A 23,261-nucleotide genomic window follows, 5' to 3' on the forward strand; every position below is an offset into this window, starting at 1 on the left:
TTTAGTCTGTATTCGCAAAAAGAAAAGGAGTGCTTGTGGCACCTTAGAGACTAACAAATTTATTAGAGCATAAGCTTTCGTGAGCTACAGCTCACTTGAAGCTGTAGCTCACGAAAGCTTATGCTCTATTACAAATGTTGTAATAGACATGGTCCCTGCATGGAAGAACATATGATCTAAGAAAATAGGTAACAAATCTATCCTACAAGATAATACTGATTGTGAAAGGGCTTATCCTTAGAAAAATAACAAGGGTGTTATTAAGGCTGAGAAGAGGAGAGGATGGAGCTGAGAAATTAAATTTGAATACAGTGACTGGCCTAGCTTTCGAAATCAAGAGACCGAGATCCTGAGAGGTATTTAGGTCACTACCTTGCTTTAATTTCAATGGCATTTAGGAGCCTAAATACCTTTGAGGATCTGAGCCAGAAAACCTTCATCTTAGGGTCATAGCATGACTTGCAAAGGCCTGTTGCTGTTTTTGAGTGGGAAGCAGTTGAAATATTTACCCAAACTTTTTCAAACCTAGAAGAAGGTTAAAGTTCTGATTGGGTCTTATTTTCTGTTTCATCCATCTCTAATGGTTACCTAAGTGGTGGAGAGAGAGATTTTGAAAGAGGGGAGATATAGACTTTCACTGTATGCTTTTTTAAAAAAACATTTGTTGGAGTTCCAGAACATTTGTTCCAACGCTGTTCCTCTATCCCACAGAGTACATTGCAACTGTTTCACAATTCCCCCATTTATGGTGTGAATCATCTCCAGAATAAGATTTCTGGATTGTCACTGTGTGTCGCTCTGAAGCCTAGAATGTCTGAATCCATGTGAAGCGATGGAAACAGCTAAAAGCAAGGGTGAGAGATCTTTTTATGCAGAATATCCCCAGGTTCAGTCGTTGCTGGGATTTTCAGTCTGTCACTGTCCAAGTTTTAAGTTCTCAGCCATTTTGACTTCATGAATTATATCTGTGTGACAACAATGTACATATCTATGCCATTGTACTATGAGAGGTAACTCAACTAATTACCACCCTTTCTATACAGCTAATTTTTATGCAACTATTTAATTGTGTGAAAGACACTATGTAGATAGATTGCCAGCTCAGTTGCCACACCCTTCCAACAACATGGGCTTTCACTAATTTTTTTACTCATGCTGGTGCTAGGAATGTCCCTATAAAGGCTATTAAACAAACAGCAGCTGTCATAAATAAGGAAGGTCTACCTCCAATCTCTACAATTTTGGGTGTGGAAGTTTGTTTTCTTTTATCTCTACTTTCCTAAATACGTAGCACTGCAAAATACACAGGGAGAGTTATTTTAAATATCAGTTTTATTTAAAACTGATCAGCCTTAAATGGAGATGAATCAAACTGTATGGAAAACTCACATTCATGCAAGTCAAATTACTAACCCCAATGATTTTATAATTGACAATGTTGCGAACTTCACTTAAACCTTGATTTTAAAGAGTAGCAAGCTCTCAGTCCTCAGAATATTCAACTGTTGGCATGTGCAGAACTTGCACCCCTGCTGCCTTGAAACATCCTTTCAGAGGAGTAGTTTGGTAGTTAAGTGGTCCAGTCTAGGCTTTAAAGTTTAACACTCAATTCAGATAAAAGTAAAAATTCACACTTTTTACTGCTTTTGTTTCAGATTGTCTGGCTGGAGATTCCAGTAGAAAAAAATGCATTAGTTTACATTGGGAAGGCTATTACCACAAGTAGGATTAAAAATGTCACTTTTCTTTTTTTTAAAGAAAGCTTAGATCCCAGAGAATACAGCTTAGAACACAGAGAATACAAAAAGACCATATGTCCTGACCCCTATTTCCCCTGCACATAAGGAAGAGTTCTTTTAAACCTTAAGATGTGTATTATTTCAAAGACTTTTTTTTTTCTGTATTTGAAGGTTCCTTAGTCCATCACCTGGTCTTGAGGTGACAAATGTCTGGATAATAGTAGTGAAGTTAGCATCTGAAAGAAAAGGTTTCAACTTGCTAGTCAGGCACAAATGTGGGGAAAAAAGCACATATGCAAATTATTAAATGGGGTTTTGAATCAGAGCCATTATTAGCATCACAAAACATTGGGTTTCATTTTAACTGAATAATGGAATTAATAAGTGTTCTGGGGGGAAAGACCCAGATCTTGTACTGTGATTTGCACATGCACAGCACTGGATTCTAAGTCAGTGACGCAGTTTGCTTGAGCAGATCACAGTGCAGGATCAGGGCCATATTTAAGAGGAGTTTGTTTATTTAGCATCAAAAAGTTTTGCCGGGAGCTATACAGGCCTATGAAAAGACTGGTCTCTGTTCCAACAGCTTAAAACTTGAAGCCATGATCCTACAAAAATGTACATATCACATGTACTTAACTTTGCCCCATGTGAATAGTTCCTTTAGATTTTCCTGGGACTACTTTCCAGTAAAGCTCAGCACACTTTTAAGTCTTCCCAGGATCCTGGCCTAATCAGACCACTTACAGACAAAGAAGCTGGGGTGTAAGGATGGATAGATTTGCCAGATTTCCCTCCTGTTCCTACTCTTTATTAAACTCCGCACCAGTACATTGGTAGGGTGATTTTTTTCAGAGGTGCTGGGGCAACCTTAGCTTCCGTTGACTTTTGTGGGAGCATTGGCAAGGGGCACTCAGCACCTCAAAAGTTCATGTCAACAATGTGTTCTGGTACAGGCGGGCTGTACATGTGTTTAAACAAACAGAAATCTCCAGGTGCCAAAGGAGAAGTTGCCCACGGGGCGCTGGAACAATTATTATAGTAGGGGTGCTGATGAGAGAAACCATGTATTTGGTGTGTGTTATTACCAGGGCTTAAATTTGTAATGATGATTTCCTGGAGCCCTCTCTCATCTAGGGGGGAGCGAGTTCCCTGGGGTTCAGGACTTCAGCCCCACAGGGTTGGGGGAGGGAGGTGTGCTGGGACTCTGGGCTTCAGCCCTGGCACAGCACCTCCCCTGGGGCTGATGCCCTGTGTCCCAGAGCAACACCTCCCACAGGTTTGAAAATATTTATGGGTGCTCCGTTCCTGTGGGCTCTGGCGGAATTTAAGCCCTGGTTATTACTACTTCAAGCCAGGGGGTGCAAGAGCACCCCTAATTTCAGCACCACTGGTTGCACAGGAGGATCCCATGCACCCTTTGTGACCCAAGGGGCTAAACAATGCAGCGCTGGGCTGGCTCAGTGAACTTGTGCTCTTGGAGAGACATGCACAGGAAAGCGTGTGAGGAATTGCAGTTTGTGCAATAGCAAGAGGAGCTCTATTATTACCCAGTTGGTAGGCTCAGCCTTGTGTGCGTTTCGACGTCTGTGTGGCAATGCTGGTGTTGGGGGAAGGGGCGTCACCATCTGTTCTTAATTCCCTGGTCATTGGATTAGTAGCCCTTAGTGATGAGATCAGCAGGATCAGCTTTCCCGATGGGGCACTGCACTCGCTTCAGCTGCAGGCTCTTCCCATCTGGGCTGTCTCTCTGGAGGGGAGAGACAGAAAGAGGAATCGGAGGCATGAAGTAAATTAGCCTTTGAAGGAGCCACAAAACCAGGTCTGCAAAGGGCAGGAGGGTTTTCTCCTGCGGGGGGAGTGACGGCACTTTTTCTGCGGGCACAGTTGTGAAGTGTTTCCTGGCCGTGCTGGGTTGCTTCGATTTTTTGTGTTCCAAGCTTGTATCCTACTGAGTAAGGAAGTGTTCCCCGACCCCCCCTTTCCTTTGGCTTGCCTGTTTGGAGCCCCAGCACACACCACACAGATGTGGCTTTCTCGCACTTCGTTAAGCAGCCTTCAACTCTATCTTTGCTTTTAAACCTGCCTCTTCGGGAGGATTTGCTTGCGCTAAGCTACAGCTGCCGGAGCGTGGAAGCTTAGATCAGTTGCCGTTGAAGAAGAAAATACTGTTTAAGGAAATACTTTTGCGAGTCATAGCTCCCTTTTTTTGTTTCGTTTGTTTACATGTGGTTCGACCTTTTTCCTCTGGATTTTTGTATTCCCATAACGGACCAGCCTACGAGGTGCTTTTAATATTTTTATGGTAAGTTCTTGCAAGGTGACTGTTTTCCACTGATTACGAATGTTTTATTCTGCGATATATTTAGTGATGTACGTTTTTGAAACAGTGGCTACAAGTTTAGTATTTAAAAACAAACAACAACAAACCCCTGTATCTGTGGCTGAATAATATTAATACACATTTTTCAGAAATGCTTGTAAAATTCATGTTTAATTGTGGTCTTGGTTTTCACAACGAAACAACAAAAATGCAAAAACAAAACAAACCCTATAGGTTTGTGCTGCCTGGTTGTGAATTTAGATGTTGGTGGAGCTCAAACAATCCTAGTGTAAACAAAAATCTGTGTATAAGGCGGATTGTGATGCATCTATCTGTGCAATATTTTTAGACATTTAGAAAATGACTTTTAGAGGCAAAAGACTTCAGATGAGCTACTTAAAAAAATTGAAATATTTAGTAACTCTTTGGCACAAGTAACACAAGTTACAATTTTGTCAGTAACCAAGCCAAGTTCTTATGCTATGTGTGAGTTCTAGTGGAAAAAATGTAATCAATTAGTTTGCCCTGTTGCTACTTTAAAAAACTTCAGGCAAGGATGTTCTACGAAATTGGTAGGATCCACATTTGGAATAGTAATACTTTTTGAAAGCATAAAGGCTGTTGAAGAATGTGCCACACTGTTTCCTATTGAATTCCTCCAACGTAGAATCCCATTCATTCTGGAGGAGGAGGAACATTCTAGTTTAAGATCAGTAGGTAAAGTTGATATGACATTTTGGCATGTTAATTTAAATTTGTTTTCCTCCCTTGTATTTTGTAAAATATACATTACACAGTGCTATGGGGTGAGAAACATTTCAAATCCAGACTTGATCAGTTATTACTTTGGTCACCAATTTGATATTGTCTGCAACCCAGAGTGCTGCTAGTCAAAACTGATTTTTCACAATGCTTCTATTACCCTTGGTGACAGAAACTATCCATAACAAGATAACACTGCATTGTGAAAGAGTTATCCTTAGAAAAATATTTCTCCCTGCCTCTCTTCCCCCCCCTCCCCCCGGGGCTATTCCTAATGTTTGTTTGGTTTGTGCAGTGCAGTGCATGTCAAGGCACAATGCATTTTTAATGTCTTTTCCGTAACAAAAGCAGGAACATGAGAGTTGCAGTTAGACTTATTTTGTGCTGATGACAGAATAAAGTCAAACACTGTGAATTCATTTTTAAAAACTATTTGGGCAATGGGTTTATAACATTTGTACAGTGGTATTATCAACAGAAGTGTGTTCTAGTAGCTAAAGCACAAAACTGGGTGGTGGGGATCTACCTTATATATTCTTGTTTCTGCCATTGATTTGTTGTGTGACCTTGGGCAACCTTTGTGTCTCCATTTCTCCATCTGCACTTCGCTACATCACAATGGTGCTAAAGCTTAATTTATTTATGCCTTTGAAGCACTTGAAGGTCTTCAGATGGATCATACTGTAAGTACCTTTATACACTGCGAGTTTGTGAAACTAAGAGCTGAACTTCTGCATTTAACTGTTTAGGGGGATCCAGGAACAATAGTTTAGCAGCCCCCTAATGCATGTGATTTCCTGACCTTTCTTTGCAGACTTCACTTAAATTCATCTGATATCATCAGTCTTCTTGCTCAGTATTCCTCAGTGCTTTGGTGCAATACAGTGATATAAGGTTCCCTTTTGGGAAATACATTTTATAATAGTCATGCTGAGATCACTTGCACAGAGGTGCCTAACTGAAGATACAGCACTAACTAAGAAATATACACTTGCTAGAGCAGACTAAAATTGTTAATTTTTGTTGAGGTTGTTATGACTCTTTCTTTTTATGATTTCATAAGTTTCCTGTAGCATAAGAATTGCTGAGTGATAGACCATCTCTCATGCTAGTCCAAATAAAGCAACTCAGTAACTCGTCAGACTTCACTGTTGTGTTGTAAACTTAGTGCAATGGATTTTCCATGTACCAAAAATACCAAAACTGAACAAACTATTTCTGGCTTGTCTTCCTCCACAGACACTGCTTGTTCCACTTCTTTGTGTAGGTCACTAATGCTCAGTCCTCTCCTCTACAGGGGAAGAAAGTGTTATAATAGAGCTTGGTGCTGTTTCATGGATTATACAGGGTTGCATGTGATGGCTGAGATGCTCTTGAATTTTACTGACCTTGTGACTAGCCTCTATGACTAGTTTGTTTGTTCTTAAACTGTTGTAGTAATGCACCTGCTAGGGTTAAAATCAGAATGTAGGATTCTGAGATCTGACTAGCCTTTCACTGTTAAAGACCTTGATCAGAATGATTAGCAACCTCATGTTAAAAACATTTCTACCAAATTCCTCTTGGCTTAAAATAAGGACATGTTTTTACCAGGTTCAAGTCTTGTAAATCATAGTGTATTTTTAGCTGTCTCTTCTACTTGGCTGCTCTGTACAGCAATGCTGATGTCCTTCATTTACAATCCCTTTGTGCTATGGCAACATTGTTTCAGTGCAAATTTAAGAGAGCTTTCAAAAGAATTCCAAGAACGGTAAATTCCAGCTTAAACAATGGTAATGTAGATATGCTGTCTGTCTTAATAGAAAATAAATACAAGGGAAATATAAAGATATTTTAGTTTTAACCAAGTTTCCCAAGATGGTACTTTGACATAAAGTTTAGTGGAACTTGCAAATCCTGGCTTCAGGCCAAAGAAAGGGTTACAACAGGGAGCAGCAATGGCTGGTATTCTGTGGAGATGCCTTGCTTTATTGTGTGGTCTAAGACACAAACCTTAACTCATGTCTGTTGAACTGTAAAGGAGTCATGCTGACAAAACCCTCTTTAGATTGACAGTGCTAATTTAGATTTCTCTTGCTGAGCCACATAAATAAAGTACACTACTAGAGTGTAATGGAAAGAAAAGATCAGGTATGTTGCACTATGTAAATATGTAGTGAGCAGGGTTTTTTTTTTTCTGGTTTCCATTATAAAAACTGTGTTTTTAAGATTGGCCAGCTGGAACTAAATCAATATTGTCTTATCAAAATTTAATATAAAAGTGCTGTTCACACACACTTAAAAGTTTGCAATATTTCCATAGAATACCATACTTGAGGATTTATCCTTTAAAATGTAAACATTTGCTCTGGGTTAAAACTTGCCCGATAAGCAGGCATGCAGCAGTCCTCCATAGATGACCCTATTTTGAGAGTTTAATGTACCCACGCTAGACACACCTATGTCATATATCATTTGAAAAATTATTTCATGTATGTTCAGACTAAGTACGATGTGGAAATGTCAAGTGGTGCTATATAAGCTTGCAGGTGAGGTTGAACAATGGTACCCAAAACCAGTGAGATCTTTTTTTTTTTTTATCATTCCAGAAACACTGCAACATGACAATGACTACGTTTACCCTCTCATCAATCATTCACTTGAGCTCTTAGCATGCCATCCAGAGCGTGGTTTTGATCTGGGTCAGCCTGTACCAAGCTCACTGATCCACATGTTTTTACATTTTCTTTATCTGGTGAGCTGGGCCCCCCGGTTGATATATTCCGAAGTTTGATGTTGAAACTTAGACACACACACACACACATACAGAGCTTTTATTAACCATTCGAGTGCAATTTCAGCACTTTCACCAACTGTCTGATTAGAGAATCCTGCTCCCAGAATCCTCTAGCAAATTCAGACTTACCCCAATCCATACCAAACTCATGCTTACCACATTCATTCATATCAGCCACTGTAATTCATAATAATTTGGCACCGTCCCAACAGTAAGCGCATATTCGCAGAGATCATAATGATGAACAAGATGATGATGATGTTGACGTTTCTAGGTATCATTGAAATGTGTTGGATTTTGTTATACTTTTAGATTGTTACGCTTTGAGGTCACACAAATCCAATTTCATGTCTTAAAATAATACATTGTCATTAAACTAACAATGACCTCTTTGAAATATTTGTATTCACTTCTGATGTGTTTATGGCGTTTATTTTTTTATCCTCGTCTCTGTGGGAATGGTACCACTTGACATCTCCACACCATACCTCACTTTAAAGTAGACATAATAACTCTCAAATGAGGTATGTGTGTATAGAGAGGGTACATTAAAGTTGGTCAAATGGATGTTGTCTGCCACTCGCCTAAGACTTGCATCTCATACCCTTATTTTTCTTGTAATTTTGTTAACTATAAATCCATGTCTCACTATTTTCAACACCAAAATTTTTGGTGTTAAGCTTTCTCTTTAAAATTAATTTTATAGACTGTTGGTGCAAAGTATGGATTACTAAGCAGGCTATTGATGTTAGCTGATGTACACACTCTTATAAGGAAAAGATGTTACAGCCAGATGTTTTTTTTTTCCCCTAGAAGCCACAGTATTCCTCTATAAAGTAGTATTTTTCTCTTTCTTTCAGATAGAGCAGGGGTGGGCAGACTATGGGCCACATCTAACCCATGGGACCTTTTAATCCAGCCCAGGTAGCAGGGTTGGGGGCTTTCTGCATGGCTCCCGGAAGTAGTGGTATGTTCCCCCTCTGGCTCCTATGGGAAGGGGGGCCAGGGGGCTCCGCACGCAGCCCTTACCCCAAGCGCCGCCCCTCACAGCTCCCATTGGCCAGGAACCCCCAATTTCATGAGCAGTCATGGCCTACCATACAATTTCTTTACACAATTATGGCCCACAGGCCAAGAAGTTTGCCCGCCTTTGAGAGCATAAAATGCATCTTTCTTGCTAACTCTAAGGTTTTTCTTTTGGAAGATTCAATCTTATTTCATATGGATTGTTGGTAAAATATGTTGACTAGATTCTACCCTTCAGCCTGAGAACCAGCCCCAGAACAGCTCTGGATTCACAGCTTGCTAACGAAAATGAATGATAGTCTATCACTCTGAGTTGAGGAAACCCCTCCATTGCACCCAAAGGACTCTCTCCCCATCTCCAGATGACAAGCGTGATGTACTCGTTGGCTGGCCCTCTTGCAGTGTAGGATTATAAGTACCACTTGGGGTGGCATAGACTCACTGGTTGACTGCCAGATGAACAAACTCTTGGAATACAACCTGGTGGGGCACTGAGGAATGACTTTGCAGTTACAGCAATCCTTTCTCTTTAAGCTTGAATAGTGGCTTTATTTCTGTTTGTTTAGAGCTAACAGTGTTCAGTGCTGTATGCTATCCAAAAATGCAATCCCTGCCCCAAAGTGCTTTCATTTTCAAAGCCAGATCTAAAAGCAAACAGAATGCACTGGAAATTTCAGAGGTCCATGGTACCATTTAGACTTGGGGAGGAGTGGAACCCGATTATTATCTCACTTCTTATTGGCACCATTGAGGAAGAGGACTATGCAGGATAGAAGGGGATGTTGCACCTGCAGATGGTAGAATGGAAAAATGCACAGACTGGAATGGGGCGGAGACAAGACTGGTGTTTGTGGAGCAGTGGTGGCTTTTGAGAGATAAGGTTTGAGATGTGTAGCGGCTTGAGGTTGAGCACTAGAAGCCGGAGCTTGATTTGTGTGCTCAATGTCAATGACTAACAAAGTTGTCCTATAGCCAAAGTGTTAAAGATTCATCATTCTCATCCTTTCAGTTAAGGTCAAGAGCTCATAACAAACATATCTTAATATAAAGTTGTTCAGCAAAACCAAGAGAGCAGAATTGACACCCCTGACTTTTCTCAAGTGGAAACACTCAGGAAAATAGAAACAGAGTTGTAAAAAGTACAGAGAAGGGCAATAAAAATGATTAAGGGTATGGAACAGCTTCCATATCAGGAGAGATTATAAAGACTGCAGCTGTTCAGCTTAGAAAAGAGATGGGGGGTGGGGGGGTAGGGTAGAGGTCTATAAAATCACAAATGCTGTGGAGAAAGTAAATAAGGAAGTTTTATCTACCCTTCACATAACACAAGAACCAGGTAATCATCTAGTGAAACTATTTATAATAGACAACGGTTTTAAAACTAACAAAAGAGGAAGTATTTCTTAACAGAATGCACAATCAACCTGTGGAACTTTTGCCAGGGGATGTTGTGGAGGCCAAAAATATAACTGGATTTAAAAAAAAATGTAGCCAAGTTCATGAAGGATATGCCCATCAATGGCTATTAGCCAAGATGGTCAGGGACACAACCCTGTGTTCTGGGTGTCTCTAGACCTCTGACTGCCCGAAGCTGGGACTAGATGTGATGGGGAATGGCTCACTCAGTGATTGCCCTGTTCTGTTTGTTTCCTCTGAAGCATCTGGCACTGGCCACAGTTGGAAAGCAGGATATTCGATTAGATAGACCATTGGTCTGACTTTAGTATGGCTATTCTTATGTTAACCCTACCACCACCTTCTTAGGTCCTCTTTGCACATCATGAAAAATTACTCCCTCCCCCCCCCCCCAAGCTTCATTTAACACACATCCTTAGAGTTCATCTTAAGTGTAAGGACATGTTGCCGCCTGTTGCAGGGACAGCTGCTAATTTGTCTAGCAGTTGAGATGCAGAATGTTAGCATGAGTCACTCTTTTATCCATGGCCCACGGAGAGTGAGAGTTCATACTGGTTGCCTTCTGTCAAGGCTGAATTCCTCATGCTGGCACTTCGAGTGCAAAAGGTGGGGGTCCACAAAACTTTTAAAAAACTAATATTTGCCACTTCAGGCTTGTATTGCACTCCAAAGGTTACAGCTTTTCTCTGATGTTGGCTTGATAAATGCTGCCACCACCTAAATGCAAAAAGCCCCCTTGAACCGAGGAAGGAACACTTGGGAATTTCTCATTGTGGCGTACCCACAAGCCTTTTCATCCCCCCTCCAGGGAAAAGCTGAGAAAGAGAAAACAAAGAATTAGCTGTTGCCACCAGCTAATTAAACATGCACAAACCTCTTAGGACACCAAAAATCCAATTCTGTTCTTAAAGGTAAATTTTTTATTAAAAATAAAAAGGAAGAAAATGCATCTGGAACTTTGGCTTTTGCTATATTTTAAAGGAGCAATTCCAAAAATTAAGCACCCAAAATAGCTTTCTTGGGGGTTCAGCTTAAAGGTTACAAGCAAACAAAAACATCTGGGGGTTAGCACAGAGGAGATCCACAAGTCAAAGAAATAAACATGACTGTCTAAACATTCCCTGTCCCAATGATGCCTTCTAGGTATGGAAGATAACTTTTCATACCTGGTTCAAACCTTATACGGCATTTCTTTTTATAGCACTGCTGCTGTGTCCTTGCAGCCCAGAGAGAAAAACAGACAACAAAGGGAAGGTTTTTTCCAGTTTTAAAAAGTTTTTGCCCTCCCATTGGCTCTTTTGGGCAGGTGCCCGCTTTTTTGTACCTATGCAGGGAGGCTTTTTAACCCTTTACAGGTAAAGCAAGCAGAGAATAGCTACCAAGAGGGATTTTACAGCTAGCTGGCTGGCTGGATGTCCATAAAATGGAGCTACCCCTCCCCCTTCATTTATCACACCTTCCTTTAGCTGAAATTAAGGTGCCTAGTCTAAGGTCTGGTCTACACTACAGACCTAAATTGGTATAACTACATTGCTCAGGGGTGTGAAAAATCATGACACCTGATCAACATAGTTAGGTTGGTATAATTCCCTGTCTAGACAGCGCTATGTCTGTGGACGAGCTTCTCCCACCAACATAGCTACCATCTCTTGGGGAAGTGGATTTAAGTAAGCCTATTGAAGAGCTTTCTCCCATCAGCTCTTAGAGCATCTTCATTCACGCACAGCAGCAGTGCTGTGCTCATGCATTGTTTTAACTTTATATATGCCCTAAACAACATGGGTAGTATTTTTGGAAGTGCTTAGCATTGCCAAACTGTGCTCCTGTAGAAATCAATGGGAATTGAGCCCTTTTGAAATTCTCACCCTTCTTGTTTTGCTCTTTGTGTACTGGAAAAGGAAACTTTCTACCTCTGTGTCCTTTCCTTTTTCGTCCCAACTCCCTCTTTGTTCCTCATCTTCTCCTTCCCACCTGGCCCAATCCTGTTGGGCAAGGGACTGGAGTGCAGATCCTGCTCATCCTCCAAATGCGGAGGAGTGAGGATTCTTCATAGTAGGCCTGTGATAATGAATTTGATGGTGTCATTCTGTAAAATGCAAGAGGGGTCACAGCCGTGGATTTGGGATGTCTCAAATTGAGCGTAAAAAGTAAGTTGTGGTGAGATGTAAAATCCGCTTTGAAAATACACTAAGCACAGCTTTGATTCGCTAGAAAATCAAGCATTTCAGAACTGTAGAGTGAACTCTTTAGCAGAGCCAATACTGTGGGCTTTTTTATAAATATTTCCAAAAAGCTATTCAAGCACCTGTCCCACTAAAAAGATAAAAATTGGTAACTCTCATGCATTTAATGGACCAAGTCAACCTTTTGCATAGTCTAAGTAAAACCTTCAGGAAGTGACATTGGGGAGGAAATTTCTATGAAGCTTCCTCCCACACACACTGTCCTGGCTGAAGGATGGGGCTTGTAGAAAAGGATACAGGTCATGCCCTCAAACCTTGGGGATCTATACAAGCCGAGGGAACTCCGTGCAGAGACACTGGGTGGGATTCACAGGGGGAACTTAAGTGCTTAACTGCCCCTGGAGTTGCCCAAATCCAAAACTTTGATCCTCAAAACCCGCATTTAGCTGTCACCAGTCTCTGGGTACTTTAAATTTGTCAATGGGAATGTGCATAGTTGTCTCCGTCTCGACAGCATTGTACAGCTTGGTGGCTAACATGGCTAAGCCCCAGCAAGATACACAAAGTAGGCATTCCCTACCTATCTCACTGCAGAATCAGAGATGTGCTCACACACTGCTGTAGTACAAGTCTGTTGGATCTGCCCTTAAACAAAATACAGCCAGAGGAGTTGGTGGTGCCCCCTTATACTCAGTTACCCAGTGCTTAGAGCATCCACCCAGAATGTGGGAGAGACGGGTCCAAATACCTACTCTACCTGATGTGGAGCAGGGATTTGAACCCAGGCCTTCCCCTCCCAGATGAGTGCTCATATTACTGTGCTGTGGAATTAGTCTTTCTCTGCCCCAGTGAATAATTATACAAAGTGAAAGAGCTTCAGCGGGGGGGAGGGGGGCTGGAGAGAGACCCATCCCATAATTATTCTTTCCAAGACAGAATATTTATTATCCTGAGCAACTTCATATCTTTAGAAACGTTTTGTGCAAAAAAGGCACAAAGAAAGCTCTTTCAAAACTGCCAGGGGAATTTGAATGTTCAATTACCATTAATTTCAGTGGGTGTCTAAATACCTTTGTATGCTTCAGTCTCTGCCTACTTAACTTCAATGTGTGAAGCAGAAATTCACATCTGTGAGGGGGTACAATGCTAGAGGTCATAGGTTGTTTTTTGTTTTGAAAGGATGCTTACTGAACTACAGGATTTATCTAGAACAGAATTTGCAGTAGTATGCTTTTTACAAAAACCAACAAAACTGATATTACTGGAAATCGTAACTTTTTTTTGTTCAAAACAATTAAAAATGGGGTGAAAATGAGGTAAAAGGCATAATATTGCAGTTGTTACCAGTGCTGGCTAGTAAAACTTAGTTGATGATCTATTAAAGTCATGCAGAATTATTTAAATCAAAAGGAAGAGTTAACCATTATATTTAGCCAGTTTAAACAAGACTTGCATTGAAAGGAGATTCAGCTTTGCCAGGCATGGAATGCTTGTCCCATGTTGTGGGTATTTATATTCAACATCCATATATGTAACTGGCTGCTGCATCATTCTGGAATAAAATGCACAGAACCACTACAGGTGGTCAACGTTCCACTTAGTGGCCTCCCCTGTACATCTCTCAAATATACAGGTCAAAATGGACTGTTTCTGTCACTCAGGAAGTATGCACATGGTTATCCTAGCTAAACTCCAAGAAGTGTATTGCTGAGTTTACAAAATGATTATATTTGGCTTCTGGCTGACTGCTGACTTCTCAAACTATGCTTTCATAAGTGCATGACTTGGAATTCTAGCAGACGAATTGACTGCTGCAATCCATTTGATAGTTCACTTTTTAGGCCAAACATCCAAAATATGTAAATTATAATGAATAGTTTTCATTTTGCCAGCATTCTTAAATTTCTCATGTCAAATATACTTCTGAATTTAACAAAGCTTGTATGGCATTTTCAATCAACAAATGAGTACTGGCCATATTAATACAGACACCACTGACAAAGAGGAGATCAAAGGTTTGAGACTCTTCAGCATGTTGAGTTGGGGATGCTCTTTCCAGTTTGGAGTGGTCAAAGGATTATTATGATAGTGTAAGATGGATGTTATGTTGGCTTAAATGCACCTATGCTCATATGTACCCCTTTACTATATTTTTGACACTGTCATAGAGACTCTTCCATGTGATGCAATGCTAATAACTCTTAAGCCAGTCTACGCTACCACTGACGTCGGTACAACTTGTGTCACTCAGGAATGCGAATAAGCCATCCGCATGAGTGACGCAAGTTATACCGACCTAAGCACCAGTGGGACAGCATTATGTCTGTGGGGGAGATTCTCCCACCAACATAGTTATCACCTCCATGAGAGGTGGTAACTGATTTATTATGCCAACAAGAGAGTACTCTCGTCAGCATAGAGCATCTTCACTGGATGTACTCCAGTGGAGTAGCTGTGCCACTGTAGCTCTTCTAGTGTGGATTAGTCCTTTGTGGTGCATTCTTCCCAAGTATCTGGCATCTTGAAGCTGGAGGCCATCTAAAACCTGCAAATATTTCTGCATATGAAGGAATAGACACATGGATGGAATAGACACATTTAAGGATGTGCAGAACAGAATTTTCAGCTCACGAGTCAGCCCTATAGCAGCAGGAGCAGAGCAGCCAAAGTGGACAAGAGAGGTGACTGGAGGGAAGGAAGACTCTCATCAGGGTGAAAGAGCATTTAAGGTTCCCAAAGAGTTTCCTGAAAACTTACTGTTGCTTTTATTGGGAATGATCTTGTATGGCAGCAACCCTGTAAACAGTAAAATGGAATAAATGCACCACTGTATCAGAAGAATAATGTGGAAGTTCCATCAATGCATAGCCTATAAATCGACCGTGTGTGGAATGGGAGGATTGAAACAGCGAAGCAGAGGAGAACATACACAATGTCTACTTTTGTGGGCTTCAATGGTGTCATATAAATCCAAAACAGATTTCCTAAGAAGCAAATTTTATTTTTACTTTTTGAATATTTATTCTTTTTAAGTCACTGAATTAAAATATAAACATCTTGGGAAGGAATTTGCTTAATTTTTCAGGTTTAAATATTTCACTGGTAATTCCTGCCTCCCAAATGGTTGACTTTTTGTGATTTGTTTTTGCTAAGAGTTATCAACAATATTATGCCCATTTCAATAAGCATCTGTTAATTCAGGCTAATATGCTGTGTTCTGGGTGACACCCTAATATGTTAGTTTAATTAAAAAATAGCATGTGTACTGTGAAGATGTTATGTGAATTTATTAAAGCAATCATAAGCCTTGACCCCATATTAAGTACATTAGGCTTATGTAGCACCCTTAAAAGTTAAGGTTGAAACTGAATCCTTAACCCTCCGTGGCATTGTCTAGATGTTGCAACTTCTTTGCTCCCATGCTGAAAAAAGGCTCTTACTCAGCTGAAAACTGTTAAATATTAATGTCACCATCTGCTTGATTGGTTTGTCTTCAGCATTTTTATTGAGATTTAGTATGGAAAGAGATTTACTTGTTTGTGTTCCTCCTCTTCCCCCCCCCCCCCTCCCCCCATCCCAAAGGAAAGAAAGCAACATTGTGGAATTGAAAATCCATCTGGTGAATTTAGCAACTAGAATTTACTCTACTTACTCTTGGGATAGTTTGCTGGGTACTGAGCACTTGTTGAAGTGCTCAGTGTCATTACTTAGGTTGACATCAGTAGAAGTCTTGCCTTTGCCTATAATAGCAGCAGACATAGGCCCTAATGCGAGTCTTAGCAATTACTCTGTCTTGACTAATCTAATTCTGGGTGGGTAGCCTTTCTCTAGATTCAGATGAATTTTGTTTGCACATAGTGGGCACTTCAAAAACCATTGTGGTTCATTCATGGGTACACTCTTTAAACTTGCACAAAAGCATGGGTGGTCTCATTTCTAGAAATGCCTGAGTCTGAATCTTCAGTGTAATACTTCCTTGAAACATGACACAAGTATATTTAATGAGTTTTAGGATGTGTTAGTGTTCAGAACCCACTAATTTTTTTCATACTTCCGGCATAACCATGTGGGCTTAAAGAAGCCAAAAAAGTCTTTCAGCCATTATACTGTCGAAAGCTGTTGACACAAGTAAAAGGTAATGGAAGTTCTTTGAATATAAAGAGTACATGGTCTCAGTGGGATATGGCTTAACTTTTTATAACTCTGACCCTTCTAATCAACTTCATCTTGAGTGCACTACCATACTTCACCCACACAGTACCAGCTAGTGCCTTCTCTAGGGGATACAGTAGTCCCTTAATTTCTGACACAATCAACATTTGGGAAATATTTAACTTTCACTTGAATGAGAACATTGATCATTCACTAATAAAAATTGTCCTTCTTATCAAAGAACATTGCAACATCTAAACAAGGTAAAGAAGGCTGCAGCTTTAAGAGCTTGCAGCTTTTCCTGCTGAGAGCAGGCAGTTTAGATGCAGTTTCTGATGTTTAAAATTATTACAATTTAAATATTAAAACTTAAAATAAGAAAACTTCCATTGCTTTCAGTGGGAGCAGTTAGGCCAATGCTGAACGACATAAGTGGGATTTTCAAAAAAAGTGAAGTGTTCCTACTATAAATTTGCAGTAATCTCTGAAAAGCAAAACTGCATGTTAAGATGGAAGGACAATTCAGCAAGTGTATGGAAATCTATCAAGACTGTGCATAGCCTTCTATACTTGTTGGAGTACATATTGTCTCCTATCCAATGAGATTTAAATGCAAGAAGTTTTATTAAAATACTTAGCTACACGATGTGTTTGTAACACATCTTTTTAAATAAGATATTTTTACATGTGTACAGAGGACCATCTTAGACTTCATATATGAAAAATTCTCAGAATGTTTTAATTTTGTCAGTAAACATGTACTATATTTTTCCTTTCAACCAGCAGCAAATCAATCCATGGGTGCAAATCTAGGGAGGAGATAGTTAAAGTACAAAGGTAAATTAAGCTGCAGATGTAGATAGCATACATCTGTCAGCAATTTTTTGTAAAAACTGGGGACTGAAAATAAGGTTATAAAGGAAATGATGCAACCTTAACTACAGCAGTTTGTCTGGTACTTGCCATAATGCTGAATACATATTCTTGTTGTTTGATAGCAATTACTATTGACATGGTAACAATCTCTTTCCCATTATCTTCATTTTGTATAGCAATTGTGTTACTATAGATTCAGTGAGGGAGGAAGCACTTGAAATTGCTGTCTTGAATTAATGCCTTAGGATGCTGCAGTCTTTATTTTTTTTTCTTTCAGTGAGCCATTTACAGCATCAATAATTGGCTTGCATTTCCTACCTTAAACCCCATAGCAGGAATCAACAGTTTAATTATGTCCACTCAGATGCATCTCTCTCCAGCAATGCTAAATGATTGCCGAATTTTTTTAATTATTTATTTCATATTTTTATTTAACACGCAACCTACAAAAGCCAAATTTGGCTGGTGGAGGATGGTGGATAAAGAAAAATCAAGCTAAATGATAGTTATACTCTAGTGACATCCCTATCATCAATGAACTATCAATATTTCTATTCTAAGCCTATGCTCTAAGATGTTGAGGCTGAGTCGAAGGAGCTTTTCACAATTATTGCCCGCTAAGGATAGCGCTAAAAAAATTTTTTTCTACACAAGCTGTCCATATCTTTTATTCCTAGATTTTGGCTACCAGTATTTCTGTGAAATAGCTTGGAAATGGGGGCACTAACAAGACATGGTTCTAGCTCTGTGAGCAAAGGAAAGTGTATGGGTGTGCCCTTCTGACTGCTGCATAGGGTGCCTGGCAGGATCGCTTTCATGGCAATGCTCAGAATGCTTTAACTCACATGGTTGGTCCATGCCACGGTTGAACTCTTATGCCAAGGAAACCCAAAATGTTTGGGCCCATATGTGCATGCCAGCTTGCTTTTTTCCTTGTTATTCCAGATCAGGAATTTACCAAGAGAGAAACATTGGTTTAGGTAAGTAAGTAAAAGTCAGCCTGAGGGGGCTCTCTCTCCTTACAAATGTATGTAAAGTCAGTTAAACTGCTCCCAGGTGAGCAGCGAGCAAAAGTTCTCTGTACTACCTGGGCTAGCTGGGAAAACCATGGTTAAGAGAGAACAGAATGAGGAATGATAGACACAGAGAAAGGAAAAAGACTGACGGAATGGAGGGCAAGTGTGCCGCTAGTGCAGTGGCATCACATGTTAGGCTGGTACAGCTTTTTCGCTTTAGCACAGCAAAGGCTAGAAGCCCTGTAGATAGAGCATAACCACCCTTGGGGGCGGGGGGGAAGGGGAGCAAGTGCCTCTTATTACTTCATGTCTGTGTCTTCTGCCCGACTAAAGGAACAATGCTCATGAACAAAGAGGGAGCCACCTCTAACTGTCCTGGCTGGGGAGTGCAGCTGCAGCTTAGTGAAGGAGAATGTGTATTATGCCGCCCGCAAAAGGAGACCAGGAGATGCTCAGCACAAACGCTTGGGGCAAAGAATGGATGAGATGGCTGGTGGTTGAGGGAATTGCATGAAATCCCAAATGGAGCAGGAGAGGGAAAGAGACTCGGAGAAAAGAGGAATGAAGTAAAAGAAATGAAGAAAAGCTAAGGGTTCATCTATACTGCAATAAAAGATCCATGACTGGTCTGGGTCATCTGACCTGGGTTTGTGAGGTTTGAGCTGTGAGGCTAAAAATTGCATTGTATACATATCTAAGAGCCTGAGCTCAAACACTTTTATGCTTCTACTATAAACCATGCAAGCCTGAGTCTATGGATCACAATGGTCCTTTCTGGTCTTAAAGCCTTTGAGACCCCAGCTCTGAGGCTTGGTGCTTTGGGTTTTTTATTACAGTGCAGACATACCCTATTTGTTTCATGTGCAGATACTTCTGTGATTGGGGGCTGAAAGAAACCCACATTCAAGAATTGGAGGGGTAGCCATGTTAGTCTATATTGACAAAAACAACAAGGAGTCCGATGGCACCTTAAAGACTAACGGATTTATTTGGGCATAAGCTTTCATGGGTAAACTCCACTTCAGATGCATGGAGTGAAAATTACAAATGCAGGCATAAATATACTGACACACGAAGAGAAGGGAGTTATCTTACAAGTGAAGAGCCAGTGCTGACAAGGGCAGTATAGTCAGGGTGGATGTGGAATGGGTATGGGAATCTCCTATTACCCGTTATTCTCTTTCTTCTACCAAATTCTGTGTGCTCACTGGTTGAGCCGAATGTGGCACATAAGAAGAGTGGTGTATACTTCCCAAGGAAAAACAAATTTGTGTAATGTGTTGGGTAGGTGGGTGTTCCTCCCCACCTGCCCCCACCTCCGAACTTGCCTTTTTTCATTTTTGTCAGAGAAAATGACTGGCAAGAAAGAGGAGAAGACTGAAATTCCACATGCCTTCAGCGTTGGTTCTGGATAGTTGATTGTCATGCCCGTTCCTGGTTTTATTTGTTTATGTTTTGTATATGGTTGGCTTTAGCTATATGCCATATTTAGTGGTGGTTCTGTGTGGTATTTGTAACCCCTGTAATACTTGTAATGTATGTTTGACCTGTCCTTTGGAAGAAAGCTTGAAGGATATTTCCTCTTGCATGCTGTAGAGCTACCCTTTTCCCATCCTTGGGAGGGGAACCAAAAGTTTTTTCTGTATAGAGGCTGCTGATATTTTTATACCTTTGGATCTTCTTACCACTCGTATAAATGTCTGTTAAATGTGTAAAGGATATAAACCTACATACTTCAGAACATATTCCCAAACACTGAATGCCTGGAGCTAGGAAGAAGCTTCCATGTCATGAGCAGAATTTATTATTGGGGTTTGAAGCATTCCTCTGAAACAACAGAGGGTGTTGGTCTGATCTACTATTGCAGTTCCTATTGAATGCCAAGGCTTTCTCTTCTGTGCTCCTGCTCATGGCAATGCACAGAGGTCAAAATGCACAAAAGATCAGATGAGGAACACAGAAGTCGCTTTTGATTAGTCTGTTGGGTGTTTAAACGTAGTATAAAAATCTGTGCAGGCTGCACTGTTTATCCTCTAACCATGTGACAACTGCAGAACATGCCTTCAGAACCATGAGGTTCTATTGCTGTAATCCCCTCCCAATGTGTCGGCTCTACTGCTTGCTCAGAAAACAGTGACATGTTTGAGGAATCATCATCCTATTATGTCATAGATTCATAGATACTAAGGTCAGAAGGGACCATTCTGATCATCTAGTCCGACCTCCTGCACAGCGCAGCCACAGAATCTCACCCACCCACTCCTATGAAAAACCTCACCCATGTCTGAGCTATTGAAGTCCTTAAATCATGGTTCAAAGACTTCAAGGAGCAGAGAAGCCTCCCTCAAGTCAACCATGCCCCATGCTACAGAGGAAGGCGAAAAACCTCCAGGGCCTCTCCAATCTGCCCTGGAGGAAAATTCCTTCCCGACCCCAAATATGGCGATCAGCTAAACCCTGAGCATATGGGCAAGATTCACCAGCCAGATACCCAGGAAAGAATTTTCTATAGTAACTCAGATCCCATCCATCTAATATCCCATCTCAGGGGATTTGGCCTATTTACCGTGAATATTTAAAGATCAATTCCTTACCAAAATCCCATTATCCCATCATACCATCTCCTCCATAAACTTATCGAGTAGAATCTTAAAGCCAGATAGATCTTTTGCCCCCACTGCTTCCCTTGGAAGGCTATTCCAAGTCATCCGGGACTTCCCCTGATCGCCATGAGTTTTCAAAGATAATGGCCAATGGCTCTGCATCCACAGACAGCTGCAGTGGCACAGGAGCTAGCAAACAGAGCTCTAAACAGGGGAGTTTGAGTGGGAGTTTGTCTGTGGATTTCAAGTCTAAACTTCCTGGTGGCCAGTTTATACCCATTTGTTCTTGTGTCCACATTGGTGCTGAGCTTAAATAATTCCTCTCCCTCTCCTGTATTTATCCCTCTGATATATTTATAGAGAGCAATCATATCTCCCTTCAACCTTCTTTTAGTTAGGCTAAACAAGCCAAGCTCCTTAAGTCTCCTTTCATAAGACAAGTTTTCCATTCCTCGGATCATCCTAGTAGCCCTTCTCTGTACCTGCTCCAGTTTGAATTCATCCATCATAGATTCTCTGTATGGGTGGCCCGCACAGTGTAGACTGCTATTTTAAATTTTGTGCTGCCTTGTCCTGACTAGTATCTGCCCACTGATATGTTGTTAGGCTCTCCCACATTGTGTCTTGCATTGGCAACTAACCTTCCTTTTGTGATGGGATGATCTAGTCTATCTCCACTTCCATCTCTGTACTTTAAAACATCTCTTAATTTAATCATGGTATTTCTTGCACCCATTCTTGTGCCTCTACTTATTATCCTTTCCCTGTTTCTTTACCACCACCTTTGATATATATATTTGACTTTTTGATGTGGGTTTTTAGATATTTGACACCAGTCCTGTAAATGTGACTTTATGCACATGAATATTGAATGCAGTGAGATTGTGCATGTGCATACAATTTATCCATTTGTAAGTTTTTGCAAGATCAGGGTCTGAATTTATAAAGCACCAAATGCTTTGGTGGACTGGTGTTGTAAAAATGGTGATTCTTTTAATTTATACTGCATATATGTTGAAGGAAAAGTGTGTTGTTGATGTCAGTGTAGCACTCAAGATACTGTTTTTAGTTTAACTGATGCAAGTGTAACCCCCACACTTCCTGGCACTGAGACCACTAGAGAGAGAACATGAGTCTGCTCTACAGCCTTGGCTAATGGGCAGTTGGCTTTTAGCTCATGTGGTAGAGGCTCATGCTTTAAGCTCCAGATGTCTCCAGTTCTTTCCTGCCCCCGATGACCAGAGTCTGTCAGCCTTACACAAAGAACAAAAAAAAGCTTCTTTAAGCCTACTGAAGTGGTGTCTCTTTTTTTTGTATTTTTTCCCCCCCATCTTATAAATATTTCTGAGGACAGGGCCTTTAACACTGCTTAAGTACTGTAATGGAATAATCATATTTGGACATCATGAAGCTGATGCATAAGTTATACAAAGTCACTGCACAGAGTTTATGGTAGACTTCAGTGTCTCCCAAGGTCAGACTTTTATGGAGGCTTCCCATACAGTTGACTTAGATCTTTTGGAGAAGAAAGGGAACCCTAAGCAACTTAAAGTATAATTAAAATTCTTCAACTCACAAAATAAGGAAATTCAGATGTAAACAGCAACATTGCTTCTGTAAAATGCAACAGGTTAGTTGGCTCAATTAAAGCTGAACCCAGCGATGGTGGTTGCTGTCTTACAAATTTATATAATAAAATTAAATAATCAGGCCTATTAATTATCATATTGATGCTGTGGTGTATGGGTAGCTTTTTATTTTAATATAACAGATTTCTTCTATTTTGATCTTTTATGGTTTAAAGAATTTTATTGCAAGTAATTTTTAAAAAAGTTTTTCATTTTAATCACTTTAATAGCTGGAAAAAAAATCTGCTTCATAAGATTTATAGCTCTATTTCCAGTGCCTTCTCTAAATGACATTTTAATTGAATTTTTATGTTTATGTGGCTGATTCCTAAAATGCTTTTAAACTCTCATTCTTACAGGTTTCTCATCACTGTTATGCGTATTCTAATCAGTTGCCGCCTTTTAGATAGTTTTTTGCCTCTTTTTGTTGTGTTCTGCTTATTTTTTTAAATCCAAAAACTGGAACAATTCATACAGAATAAGGAAAATAAAAAGGCTATTGGATAACAAATGTAAAAATATCCATTGGTAAATTTCATATTTAGTTTCTCCTTTGTTACTATGTAAACACTTCAGTTATTTACTGGTGGTAGTTATAGTGAATGTTGCATAAGTGGCAAAAGCAGAAAATAACTGAAGAAAAATATACTTCATATGTGTTCAATAAATGAATACGAGATTTGTATTCATTTATTTTATTAACTCTTTTTTTGAACAGATCACCATCAATTTTAGGGCCTAAGATAAGTAATATAATGCCA

At 40.2% G+C, this 23,261-nt stretch overlaps 1 protein-coding gene across 8 annotated transcripts in view; it reads left to right on the forward strand.

Moving 5' to 3' along the window:
- Positions 1-23,261, forward strand: part of SPSB4 (splA/ryanodine receptor domain and SOCS box containing 4) — a 322,601-nt gene that overhangs the window by 151,577 nt on the left and 147,763 nt on the right. For 2 of the 8 annotated variants that reach the window (XM_038415096.2, XM_043492437.1), the window contains exon 1: positions 3,392-3,561. The exons of 1 other annotated variant lie outside the window; for it this stretch is intronic. The gene's annotated coding sequence lies outside the window, so the exon portion shown is untranslated. Of the gene's footprint in view, positions 1-3,390; positions 4,045-17,160; positions 17,215-23,261 lie in introns of those variants that run through there. 5 more of the 8 variants (XM_043492433.1, XM_043492434.1, XM_043492435.1 and 2 more) reach the window with 5 other exon arrangements.

Source organism: Dermochelys coriacea, chromosome 9, assembly GCF_009764565.3.
Source record: "Dermochelys coriacea isolate rDerCor1 chromosome 9, rDerCor1.pri.v4, whole genome shotgun sequence".
NCBI lineage: Eukaryota > Metazoa > Chordata > Testudines > Dermochelyidae > Dermochelys > Dermochelys coriacea.